This window comes from Lagopus muta, chromosome 12 (genome assembly GCF_023343835.1).
Source record: "Lagopus muta isolate bLagMut1 chromosome 12, bLagMut1 primary, whole genome shotgun sequence".
Taxonomy (NCBI): domain Eukaryota; kingdom Metazoa; phylum Chordata; class Aves; order Galliformes; family Phasianidae; genus Lagopus; species Lagopus muta.
In genome coordinates, this window is record NC_064444.1 from 15,352,149 (window position 1) to 15,365,718 (window position 13,570).

The window sequence follows — 13,570 nt, forward strand, 5'->3', positions numbered from 1 at the left end:
ATCAAGGTCCAGCTGGAATCTCACATCTTTGTTTCATGTATTTAATATACTCAGAATTCACTAAATGATAGTTTATAATATCATTATCAACAGCTAAAGACATTATAACTTCAAGAAATGGAAAGAAGGTGCAGCCATATGTGGAAATGCTTTATTTTGTGCACTTTTAACCCTCACAATAGCTCAGCTGCAGAAACGGGGACAGCGGTGAGAGGCAGGAAAACAAATCCTATGTCTGCAAAATTATTTTTCAGCTTTCCCTCCACTGTTGTCATGAAAGAGCACTGCACTATTTGGATGGTAAATAACAACCAAGGACTAATTTATTTTTCTTCATAAAATTATTTCTTGAATTGGATTCAAATGTGTTCCTTATTACACGGTTTGATAATTCAGTGATGCTTTCCCCCCATAACATATGAGCCGATTTAAACCTTCACTCTAAACAGCCTCAGGCTTATTAAGAACAGTGTGGACTGAGTATGGATTAGGTTTAAAAGTAATAAAAAAGTAGACCTGTTGGTTAGGTGAAAAATTCACTATCAGATTCCTGAGTGCAGCTTTCTTTTCATGTGCAAACTGCATTAAATGAGGCATTTAATTCAACAAATCCATAGTTCTGATCCACCAGAAATAGAGACTGGGTTAGTTCAATTTGTAACAAACGATCTCCATATGATCAAAGTCCTGAGAGCTGATTCCAACATACTGCTTAAATTAGTCTAACACCGAAGTGTTTGGCTCTGGGACAATATTTGGAATGTCTTACCAGAAGAAAAATTCCTCTGCACACATGGTTCCAATATCGGGGAATGCCAACCTTGCTTTTTAATGGGCTGACAGGGAGCCTCCGTGCTAACTTTCTGACTCCAAAAAGTTCTTGTGCTGTCACCCGCAAACCAGCTTGGATAATTTTTCCTTGGCTTCCTTATTAAAGCCTGAATGAAGGGATTGTGTGGCTTTCTTAATGTCACTTGGTCTGCTTGCCATAAATTCAAGCACTCATGATGAAAGCTCCACTTATATTTCGCTGGGAAATGGAATCAAGGAGAATGCACCCTCGTTCACAATAAATAACTAAAGTTGAGTTATTAAGTGTATTTCATATACCAGCGCCTTATTACATCAGCAGTTTAGATAATGGCTTCTTAAAAATATTTCTCTACTGAAATCCACGAGGAGCGGGTTGCACATAGACGTCCCTGTGCACAAAAACCAAAGCAGCTGGCTCCAGCAGTAACTTAGGACTGTATTAACCAATAGCAAATATTTACATTTTTACATGCTGCTGTCTGTTTAGATTACGCAGCCGTTGTGCTCTCAGCAGTGAGCAGAGGCAGTGTTTGCTCGCCCCTGCCAGGAGCGTTTGTTTGCTGTGAGAGGGATGCGAGCTGGTGCAGCCCTGTGGCTGCAGTGCACGGTGAGCATGGCACACAGAGCTCAGTGGGACTTGGTGCCCCTGCCTCCCTTCACTCCTGCTTGTCACAGTAACCCACAGCATTTTCAAAGGCCTCGGCTGAATTTTCTGTTTTTATGGTTTGTCCTCATGTGAAAGTGATTCATACAATTAAGCTGGAAGCTTGCTTCGTGGCCTTCCAGTATTTGAAAGGAGCATATGAACAGGAGGGGGAATGACTATTTATGAGGGTGGATAGTGAGAGGACAAGGGGGAATGGTTTTAAACTGAGACAGGGGAGGTTTAGGTTAGATAATAGTAGGAAGTTTTTCACCCAAAGGGTGGTAAGGCACTGGAACAGGTTGCCCAAGGAGGCTGTGGATGCCCCATCCCTGCAGGCATTCAAGGCCAGGCTGGATGTGGCTCTGGGCAGCCTGGGCTGCTGGTTGGCGACCTGCACGCAGCAGGGGGTTGGAACTGGATGAGCATTGTGGTCCCATGCAACACCGGCCATTCTATGATTCTATATTTACATACCTTGAATATGCATATCAGTCTTTATGTTTTTACACCATGACTGTACATGCATGTGTGTAATACTGTGTTCCTAGTGTTCCAGTAGGAACAGCCAATGAGTACACGCCCCTATCAGCATATTGTTGTTGCAGCTTTGCAGCTCCCTCCTGGTTGGTTACGTTGCATTTTGGATAATGAGATTATTTTAAAATCTGTGCTAGACATTGCTTGATATTTTATAGCAGCTGGAAGAGAAGGAGGTGGAATGATGAATGGTTGGAGCTCAGAAATGGAGCAAAACTGCTGTTTTCTGGTAACTCTTCTGAACAGGTGGCTAAGTAAGCCAATTAAACAGACTTTAAGAACAAATTATGATAGTAATCCATTGTCTGGGATCATTGAAATGCGCTGGGTGGAATCTCGTCCCCAGAGCTGCCTGAATAATGAAAGTCTGTTTTGGTGTAATTTTGTTTTCCTGTGTTCATTGAATGTTCAGAGGAGCTTGCCTTCCTTCTCTCTCTGGGCTGGGCTTCAGGGCGCACAGCAGCCTGGCAGCATGGGCTGTGCCTGGCTGGCCGTGTCCTCCTCAGGCGCTCTCCTCTGCGTGCTCTTGCTCAGAGGTGATTAAGAAACAAACCACTGAGTGATGTGCATTACTGTGTGTGTGATGGGAGGGCAGTGGGAAATTTGGGTTTTGCTCCCACTAAGGACAACGAATGGCCCATTGACTTGGGTACTGCTAGAGAACCCCAGGAGCAGCACTGTGAAGCCGCTGTGGTCCCCACCACTCAGCTCCCTCTGCTGAGCCCCTGCCTTTGCAGGTTGCTTTGTGTTTCCTTTTTGCTTTTAAATCCGGGACAGAAAGGAGTTGTGTGGAATTATTTCAGGCTATCGTATGGTAACAACTCCATGTTGCCACATAGGGCTGCGTGAACCGGTGACCCAGTGACAAAATAAATTACCTGTGAGCTGAGGGCTGGAGATGGTGAGTGGCAGAAGAATGGTGCTCCAAATTGTGTTCAAGAGATTCTGTGTTCATTTAAGAAAAGTGACTGTTCAGCCAATTTATTCATTGGATGAGTTCCTTTTTAACCATCTTAATTCACCGTTTTGCCTACAGTGCCCGTCATTGGTTTATTAGATATTCATCGAAAGAGATTTTAGCATAAATACGGTTCCACAGAGGATTACACACAGGGAATCTGTTCTTTTAACCTACTTATTTGGATACCAAGTATTTGGTGAAGTGGACTCGTGTTTACTTAGTCCCTTAATGAAGTCTAGAAAAGCTTTTCTGCAAAGGGAATATTGTTTTGTAAAAACTAGCTTACTTAAATAGTTTTCAAAGTCATCTCAGAACAAAGATTTCAAAGGCAGAGCGCCAGCCTAATATTTACTTTTTACGCCGTACGGTAGTTTAGACTTGCCAGAAAAAGTGCACTTGCTTTTTTTGTGTTGTTTTGTTTAAATTTCTCTGTTTCTAGTTGTGAGATATATATGTCATTTCTAGGGGTATGGAACTAATTGAGGAATATGTCCTGCCCTTGTTGAGGTGAACAGGGCAGATAAATAAAAACTCCATTGGACATAAATCTCCTCCACTAACATCAAAGAAGCAGGATCCTGCTAAGTGTATTTGTATAATGCAGTAATTTATGCAAAAAGCAGCTTTTGTCAGCAATGCAACAAAGCAGCTTTGATAAATGTCCCCTAATTTATTGTCATGTATCTCAAATCAAAGTAAAACATTTACAGCCTGCACACTGAAGGAACCCAGGCCCAGGGCACTTAAAGGGTTTCTCTCCCTCTCCACCTCCAGTCCCCCCCGCCCCCCTTCTTTTTTTTTAAAGTACATAAAGCTAAGTTGGGCAAAAGGTTAAAAAGGCTCTGTTTTGAATGCTAAGTACTTTATACAAATTATGGGAAAAATAATAACGGAGCTGCTTAAAGAACGACAGAAAAGTCTGTACAAATTCAGATTAAAAATCCGCTTAGCTTTTCTCTTCTGGGTGATGTTAACAAATCATAATGCAGGCACTAATTGTGTTTTACAGGGACAATCACAGTGTCTCAGGCTCCGAAAAAAGAGTGAAACAGTGACTGGAAATGGTAAGTGTTGGCCACAGTGCTTCACTGCCCTTCCCAGGTCTCCTGAGCCTTGCCAATATGGAAGCCAACCTAAATGTGAGATGGTGGAAGATGTTACCACTGAATTGGAGATAAAACATGAGCCCCTGAGCCACTGCTGGTTCTTCCATGGTGCAGAAACTCACTGACTTGATCTTCTCCCAGCTACTAGGGAGACACAATGGCCTTGTCTACAGAGCCAGTCCCAGAGGACCATTTTACAATGGAAAGGTCACACAGTGAGGTGTGACTGATGAGGCAGGATCTGAAATGGGGTGGCCATGGTGCCAGTGAGGATGTGGGTGCCCCACAGCCAGGTCCAGTGCTTCAGGTCTGGCCTCTGTCAGTGGGTGCCACCAGGAACACATCCCTGGCTTCACTGCCTCTGCCACACTGTGTGCCACCTGGCTGGTCTGGTCACTGGGTGTCCTGGGTTGGGCTGTGAGTGAGGAGTGAGCATCCCCAGGGTGTGAGCTGGGAGGGAGGGGAGCAGTCAGGGCTGTTGTGTGGGCATCACCTCTGGCAGTGGGGATGGACATGGTGGAGCCATGGACCATCCTGGGGCCACGTCTGGGGACAAAAAGGGCAAACTGCTACCCTATGGACCGGGATGCTGTCCTGCAGTGCTGCTGAGGAGCAGGAGCTCACTCAGGAAGATCTGGAGCTGGCTCACGGCAGGGAGGCTGCCGAGTGCTGATAAATTAAAAGTATGTGGGCCTGTCAGTCACCCGCACTGCCTTCCAGTTACAAAGACCCAAAGTGATACGGCTGCTTCTCGGGACCCTTTGATATTTAGGGAGAGTGATAAATTCAGTTCTGTTTCTGCAGAGATCTAGAGCAGCTCCACATGTCAGATTGCTTCAGAAGTAGACAGCATTTCTATGTTTTTTACTTAGAAAGCTCTGTTTATAATAAACCAAACACACAGCTCCAGGAGTATAATATCCTTCGAGTGGAGTTGTTTCAAAGTGTTTTACAACCCATCTGGTAGGCTGACTCAAACTATTATGCGTGTTCTTGGAGAAAATGCTTTATTCGCACAGATAGTAGTATGTTTCTGGTACTGCAAACCAGAAGACTGAAGCCTTGCAAATCCAGGCCTGCTGCACCATAAAACAGACATGAGTTCACTGAGAAAGTGAAAAGGAGATGTTGTTTCTTAAAAATGTTCTACTTTCTTTATGTAAAGTTGTGCCTATAGGTAGCAGAGCCAGTGCCGTGCCAGTCCTCATTGGCACGTGGGGCTGCTTGCTGCAAGGCCTGTGCATGGCTGCCTTGCTGGTGGCATCATGACACACTCAGGCTGTAAGTCAGTATAAGAATTTAAGTTCCTATCATAATTGCTGGGGTTATAATTTAAATTTTAGAAAAAGGATTCTGCAGCCATGGAGATTGAAGTGAGAGATGTTCGCAGTAGAAGGTGCACTCAGCAAGGCTGACCACGGGTGCAGTGAAAGCAGAGCCTGACCACGGTAACACCTCCATCAGGTGCAGAGCTCAAGGGAGAATCCCCAGGATCAGGTAAGTTAAAAAAACAAAGGGCATCACTGACATTCATTGACTCTTGCTGGATATTTATGGAGACCAGCCAGTGGATGTGAGTGCAGTGAAGTGGTGGGCAGGGACAGTGGTCACCTCTGCTGGTGCAGATTAGTACAAGTGTGGCATGTGGACTCTTGTTCATTGCTGGTGAAAATGCAGAGCTAATGGTGGTGACTGTGTTGAATAGCGTTTGTTGCAGGTAATCTGCTCTATCACACAGTGTTACTGTGCTCTTTGTATATATATCTTTATACAGAGAGATGGATAAGGAGACAAAGGTATGTGTGTGTGTGCATCATGTGTCTCTACATAAAGACATTTCAGTACATCTGTATGTTAGATCACAGAGTGTTGCTGGAGTGAGGGCCTTGCCCAGGGCTGTGGCACTGCCATGGCTCATGGACTTGTAGGGGCACAGCAGGTGACACTGGTTTACACAGCAGTGTGCAGGGCGGATGGTGGGAGCCCTGCCTGCAGAACAAAGCTGCGTATGGGAGCTGGGGGACACAGGCAGCAGGAGCTGCACTGTACTCTGTGTGCAGCTCAAGGCTGGCGGGTTCCCACATCTGCTGTGGGAGGTCAAAGGAAGTCCTCAAAGTAAATTTAAGAGTACATTTCAAATGCGCACATGTAGCAGCAGCATGATCAGCAAAGCTGTTAAGCAGATATGCCACATTAAAACCAGTCTCCTGCAGGCACCAGCAGAGCTGTTTCTGCATGGCAGTCAGGTGGTGGCCAGTACCCAGCAGGACAGTACCTTCCTGTCACTGTCACTGCTGCTTGCTCTGTGCTTACTGTACCGCTGAGCCAGTTCTCTGTGTCTTAGCGCTCAGAGAAATGAATGGGAGCTTTCCCTCCTCCATGCTAAGATCTGGGGGCAGCAGGTGTGCTTTCCACAGCCAAACCAGCAGCAGCTCAGGATGCACGGCCCACCGTGCCCACAGTGCCCGGGTTGAGGATGCCCCTGCCCTCTCCCCACTAACCCCCCCGCTGCCAGCATGGTCCTGCTGCATGAGGTGCTGGCCATACACTCACCCTCTGCCCTCCCTCCTGCATCCATTTTCCCTTTCTTATTGCATCAAGGCTTTGTAATGAAATGTTATCCCAATATGTTTAAAGCAGAGACAGCTGTGAGTAGCTGTTAAATAGACACAGAGAAGAGCTCGCTCCAAAATATGCGTGTTCAACACAGTGCTTTAGCTATAAGTTGTGCTATGAGACCGCAAAAATGAAGAAATCCAAACATATTAATTGTTTGAAACGGGAACGCTCGTTGTAAAGGCAGGCATCCTCTTAGAGGTCTCACTTTATTTCAGTGCACTTATGTGGGAGCAGTACATCTGACACACAGTTTCGGTTTATTGTGTAATGCTTCAATGAGAAGTAAATGCAAATTACCAATGATGATCCTTATAATGTGAAACACAACCAAAATCAAACTTTTTGAACAAAGAAATGGAATGAGATTTTGTTTCGTTCATCGTATCTCACAAATGAGTCTTAATGTGACACACAGATTTTGAAGGAGTTCACGTTCAGTGCAAGCAGGCCAAATAAAGAAACACAACAAACCCTGCCCCCCCATCTCAGAACGTGGCATTAAAACCACATGGATTTTAAATTCTTGTTCTTATACTCAAAATTGCATTAACAGATTTTGACCTCAAGACTAAGGCACGTTACGTGTTTGAAGGCCCAGCACTGCTGCTGCAATCCACGGCACTGCTCCCACATTGCCTGAGCGAGGCCCTGCTGATGCAATAGTGGCCCGCATATGTCTCGTATTAATGATATTTTCCTAATAGTAATAGCATTAAAGCCTGCCTACCTAGCTATTGAGTTACCTTATTTAGGGTAATTTGCCCAAAAGCCTAACCTGGAGCATGTGAACAACCGTATCATTTTATAACACTTAGCTTTAAGATATCAGAAATCAAAGCAGGCTGACAGTCTGATTCCAGAACTAGTAGTTTTCCATTTAAAAAAACAAAAACTGTTGTGTTTCTTGAATTAATTCATTATCTGGATTTTTGTTGTATTTTCCACATGGAATTGATGAAGAAAAATTTTTTTCTGAAGAATGAGATGAGCGAAAATTCACACATGGAAAACAAATGAGCATTGGGAAGCACTCCTCATAGCTAATGGCTACTTGGTCTGGTGCCAGAATTCATACAGATCCTTAAAATCAAGTAAATTATGCCCGTAGTGATAGCTCCCTTTTGCTGGAGTCCCACAACAAGCACCAAATGGTGGAGCGGCGCACAACTGCCAAATTCCATCTTTCACCTCCCATTTCCTTTCAGCTGAGCAGCCTCGTTCCCAGCAGAAAGGCCCATGCATTTTTTATGGCTCCCCTCCCAGCCCCATGTGAAGGGCCTGATCCTGCCCATGGCACAGAGGGCAGTGCCTACCGTGGGGTCAGTGGACGGCAGTGGTGGTGGCGTCTTCCCACTGAAGGGAATGGAAAGAATTGGGTCTTACGAAGGAAATAATCATAATAATCATAAAACAAAAGCCTTCTTTTGCTTGGTTCTTTTGATAAGATCGCTCGCTGAACTCAGAGGTTAGGAAATGTGCCGCTCGCCATGCGCCAGATTAACAACTGTTGAATTCTGTGCTAGAAAATTCAGCTGGATTACAGAAATATCTGTTAAGACGAGGATAAATATTTATAAACAATCTTCCTTGCAGAACACGTCTCCATCATTCATTTCCCCGTGATGAAAAATCTGGAACAATGGAACTAATGACTACATTGTTCCAAAGTTAAATCGTATATCTAATAAGGAAAATACTAAAATGAGCCAAATTCTTTATGAACACAACAGCGAAGCAATTAAAATAAATGTGATTTTCCAGATCAAAACTTCTGGCTGTTAATTGCTAGATGGCACCTATCCTAGTCATATGAGTTTCCCTCGCAGCTGTTTTTATTTCACGATACATTTTGGGCTCCCCAGAGCCGTGCTGAGCTTGGACGTGGCGGCAGCGCGCCCGGACAGCTGCGCGGGGCTGCGGGGCTCAGGGATGCTCTGCTGGGACAGGCCTCAGGCCAGGCGCGTTCTCGCTGCTTGCCCGTGTTACAGTGGGGATGATGGGTGGGCACTGTGGCATGCCTGAGTGCAGAGTGCTTCCCAGAAGGAGTATTTTGGAGGATGTGCTTCTGTTATACGTTGTGTCCTGGTCACGGCATCTGGCTGGGCTCATACCCATCACTCTCTCCATACCTCTTCACTCTCTGCGTTTGACTTAAAAAAATAAAAAATTGTTCATGGGTGCCCTAGCACAGCAGCAGTGGGGCAGGGGCTGCAGCCCCACCAGGAGCAGGGCTCTTTAACCCACCCCACCCCAGAGCTGAAACTCCGGAAACCTGGCACGCTCCAGCCAGCTTTACTTGAAGCTGCACTTTGGTATCTGTAGGTTATTAATGAGATTAAAGAACTCCGTTACAGGGAATGACAACTGCAGTTTGTCCAACATTAAGCAGATATTGGCATCCGTAGGTGTGAGTAGGGAGGCAATGATCTCAGATATTGAACGAGCTAAAGCCATGAGCAATATGATATTGATTAGACAATGGGTATTGTATTTACCCACATAGCTTTATTGGGTGAGGCTCAATGTGATGTGTTTTTATTTGGGAAACTTAAGGAAGATAATTAAAAATGCTGTAAGGAGAGCCCAGCAGCCTTTGTGCTTTGCTTTTTAAAGGCTGCAGATGTCCTGTCTTCTTTCTTTAAAACGGCATGCGTTCCCTCTCCACCTTCCAAAAGATCAAGGGTAATAATAACAACAATAATAATACAGTGTCCTGGAATTTTTCTACATGCCTCAAGAGAACTTTAATTTTTTCCAGAAACTGTTTTCTGACAAAAGCCGCCCCGTGGACTTTTCCTGTTCCCCAGTATGCATTCCCAATGCCGCTGCAGCCAAGTTAAAATGGTGTCTTTTGAATATAAGGCCTTTTATGTAGAAAACCTTTCTCTTGCTGAACAAAACCCTGCCTGCAGCACAGGGCAGCCCTGACCCAGTGAGCAGGTAATGTTGTGCACTGTCAGCCTGCGCACCTGGGCAGCCCAGCGTGGCCTGCATGACAGAACTCAGGAGCCTCACTCACATCCACAGCCCAGCGGTTAAAGCATGCACATAGGATGCATCCTCCCCATCTCTTCTGATATTTCTCCCATCAGTTGCATTCCCTTTCCCCACGGGCCTTTTTCCATTATTTTTTAGTTCATAATCCCACAGTGGTGCCCAGCCCAGCTGTGTTCCCATCTTGCATCAGAAGGCTGGCTCACTGCACTGCTCCATCCATGGGACGCGGGTCCACGTGGCTGCAGGCAGGGCCTGGGCCTGGCACACAAGCGCAGCCTGCACCCAGCTCAGGGCTGAGGCCAGCCCCTGTGTGCCACCTTCTCTGCCTCTGCTGAGGCTGGTTAAGCTGAGGTGTGATGGCTCAGCCTTTCCCCTCCCTCCACGCATGGCTGCTGCTCTACTCCCCAAGCTTTTGGCCATGGGCCGTTTAATATTTTCCTCCAGTTCAGCCATCTCCACTCACCAGAGCTGCTGCCGACTCCGCTCCCATGGGTGAGGCAGCTTCTCGCAGCCACCATTTCCTCTGCTCTCCAACCTGATGCTTTCCAGCTCTGCGCTTTGCAAGGGGAGACAGAGGAGCGTGTGCCGAGCCTCCATCTGCACCGCATCACGGGAATACAAAATGGCACCGAGTCCTACTTTTCCTCATTAGATGTGGGCAAAGTTGGCTGCAGCGCAAGTGCGAAAGCTCATCTTTCTTCAGCTGCTTGTAATTCATGCTTGAGCAAGAGAATTATTTGGGGCTTAAGTCAGAGTCTTCTAAGTAGGTCACAGTTCTTCTAGACCCAAACTCCTGCATATGACTTCTCAGAAATGCAGATCCCTGTCCTCCTGATTTGTGAAACACCTCAGGAGCCCTCTTATCAACTTTATCAGCTCCTCAAATGAATCCATAAAACAAGCAGCTACTGAGAAGTTGCTTCCTGCATAGAGTTCAGACTTGGAAAAATTCCCCTGCCTTGGGTGGCAGCCATTTCTGTCTCATTAGAATGGCTAGTTTCTTGCATTTTAAGGATGCTCCACTGTAGCCAGGTGAATGGATGCACCCTGCAATTCCTTTGCTCTCTGCATCAACAAGAGGACAAAAAGCCATGGAGAAGGCAAGGAAGCTCCAGCCCACGTGGGGTGCGCTGGCTGAAACACAAGCTGTCCACGCTGTAAAACAGCATTCATTTTAGTGGTGCAGAGGCTGATTTGTCAAATCATCACAGCATGTGTTAGATGTTAGTCCTAGTCTTTAGAATAGAACTACAGCTTCAGAAACACCCGGAGATAAAATGAGGGAGATAGAAGAAGCAGATTGAAGTGGATGGCACAGTGCAAGGATGTGTTAACTACTTTGCTGCACTGGTGGCATAAGTAAGTTTTTCTGTTATTTCTGCATGACAGTTCTGAATGCCTCTAGCAGCTTACCACCCAGGTATGAAAATGATAGCATTTGCTTTTTTCACTCATCTAGAAAGTAAGTTTTACCTCCTCCTCCAGTAGCAGGATGAGTCCAGACTACACTGACATGGGGAGAAGTCAGAACTAAGCATACTCTGTATGTCTCGCTAGAGGAGTTGCAGTTAAGTCTGCAATGACTAAGATTGTAGTCATTTGGCAAGGGGAGATTATCCATAGGTATGGACTGCAGTTGTCAGCAGTCACATGTTAATGGGGCATTTCTCTGCATTACGGTGCCATGCATTTAGATTTCTACCCTTGATTGCTGCTTTGGTGTGCAGTGGTGAAGTGCTGGAGCTGGATCACAGCTCAGCTCTGTGGCCGCATTCAGATCCCTGAAAGGAGCTGAAGTGCTATTTTGCACTTTATGGATTATGGAATACAGGATGCCCTCATGCTTTTATGCTTTATTTTTGCTTCTGTGAGGTTATTTTCACTTCCTCTTCTGAAAAGAAACAAAATGTTAGATGTCTAATTGAATGGACTGCTGGAAAAGATGCATAAAAAGGTTTGGCACGTGAACTTCTGTTAAGCAAATGCCTTTGTTTCCAAACAGGCCAGTGATAACAAATATTTATTGACATTTTCCTTCCACAGGGGCGTTAGCAATTATAATTTGCTGGTACGTACCTCATGAGTACTTACACGTTTTGAACAGAACATCTGTTGGTCAAAGATGAAAAAGGAGGTTGAAAAAAAAAAATGTTTTTCCAGGGTTATGAAACTCACAGCATCACAAATTATCACTAGGAAAACAGTTCAAAAACCTGAACTTGCACTTGTGGAAAAAGGAACACAGATAGAGGAAACAGATAAAAACGCGTTGTGTTGGTAGGCTTTGTTTTCTGCAATGATGTATTGTTCCAGCGAAGCGGTTAACAAACAAATTATTGTCTGCGTCCGAAACAGCCAAATCTTTGGTTCCACTGAACAGATGTTAAGGTGAAGCAGATTAAAGCCGAATTCACAATAGGGCTGCTCCACAGGAAAGGTGCCCTAAGTTTATCTATTGTTAAATAATATAATTTATCGTCTTAGAGGGCTACGGAGTAATTTCTGTTCCTTTTCTACTTTTTGAACAAAGATTTATAACATAGATAATCCCCAATTTTAGATATTTGCTGCAGGTTATATTTGAAAGAATTTCCCAAAAGACTGATAACCCCCTTTTTTCCCTTAACCACAGTCAAACCAGTGAACTAATATGATGCCTGCTTCAAATAAATGTATTTGCTGCCTCTGTGCATGATAAGTTTTCATTTAGTCTACGATCAGCTGACAGTATGCAAGTTTGCAGATACCAGTAATTGAATACAGATAACCTTGGTTGTTGACCTATGCGGAGGCATGGCTGTCTAGTTTCCATTGTTTCTGTTTTTGCTAGTTGACACAAAACTGATGTGGGCTGAATTTATATATTAGCCATCCATTATAGTGGGAATTGCTTATCATTGTGGATGGATATTGCAAGAAGTTTCTATTTATTTAACCTAATAAGATGGCAGAAACAAACCTGATTGGGCCCACTCAGGATCAGAATTAACCCTTAGTGGTCCAGTTAATTGCTGCGTGGTAACAAGGCATGTAAAGGATGCTGACCTTATTTCTGTTTTTTACATAATGATTTTCTTTTCAGTTAGAGGGATTATTTCGTTTAGCAAACAATCCTTGCAATATTGAGAAACAGAATCTTAGAGTTGCAAAAGAGCTAGATAGTGCTGGATATCCAAATCCTCTTGGCTTCTGGCCCCGGCCGATGACCATTCTCCCAGAGGAAGTGGAAGCCCAGACTGAGCAGACAGTGAGGTAGAGGTTAGCACATGGTGCCAGGGTCAGCGGCGGCACAGTCCCCATCAGTGCTCCTCCAAGCTCTCTCGCACTGGAGTCAGATCGAGATGCCTTTGGTTGTCTGCAGTGCTTCTGACCAGCTTGGTTTTAACATCACACCGGCCACAGTTAGATGTGCGAATTTCCAGCTATCTGTAAGGTCATTTAGATGCAGAATAGTTTTACAAACGCAGCTGCTTACACAGAAGATCCTGGGCAGGTGAAGGATGAAGGCCCCTGTTGCAATCTAGGGATGACTGACTCATTGGCTGAATCAGGACGGCAACAAAACCAGAGACCATCTTTTTTATCTCTATTAAAACAGTGTTCAAACTCTGATCCCACCGAGTTCAAGGCAGCTAGCTGATCATTGTTAGCATTTTGAGCAGCTTTTCTTCCACCTTAGAGGAGCAGATTCTATAAGCAATTTCTGCTTTTAGCCCTTTTCAGAGCAGCAGAAGCGAGTAACGTGAAGTCCCAGTACAGCTGAAGTCTGGCTTTGTTAAGCTGCAGTGTCATTCAGGTTGGCTAAACTGACCTGGCTTTTGAGATGGCATGGGTTTGTTTATTTCATTTCCTTTCATTTTGTAAATGTCCTCCTTTGCAAGTACAGTCTTA

The 13,570-nt window shown here is 44.9% G+C and overlaps 1 long non-coding RNA gene across 8 annotated transcripts in view; it reads right to left on the reverse strand.

The window, feature by feature from the left end:
* Window positions 1-13,570, reverse strand: part of LOC125699406 (uncharacterized) — a 39,133-nt gene that overhangs the window by 7,973 nt on the left and 17,590 nt on the right. For 4 of the 8 annotated variants that reach the window (XR_007379539.1, XR_007379540.1, XR_007379538.1 and 1 more), the window contains one exon: window positions 6,159-13,570. This exon is cut by the window's right edge. This is a non-coding gene — a long non-coding RNA (uncharacterized LOC125699406). Of the gene's footprint in view, window positions 1-6,158 lie in introns of those variants that run through there. The other 4 variants (XR_007379541.1, XR_007379544.1, XR_007379542.1 and 1 more) reach the window with 3 other exon arrangements.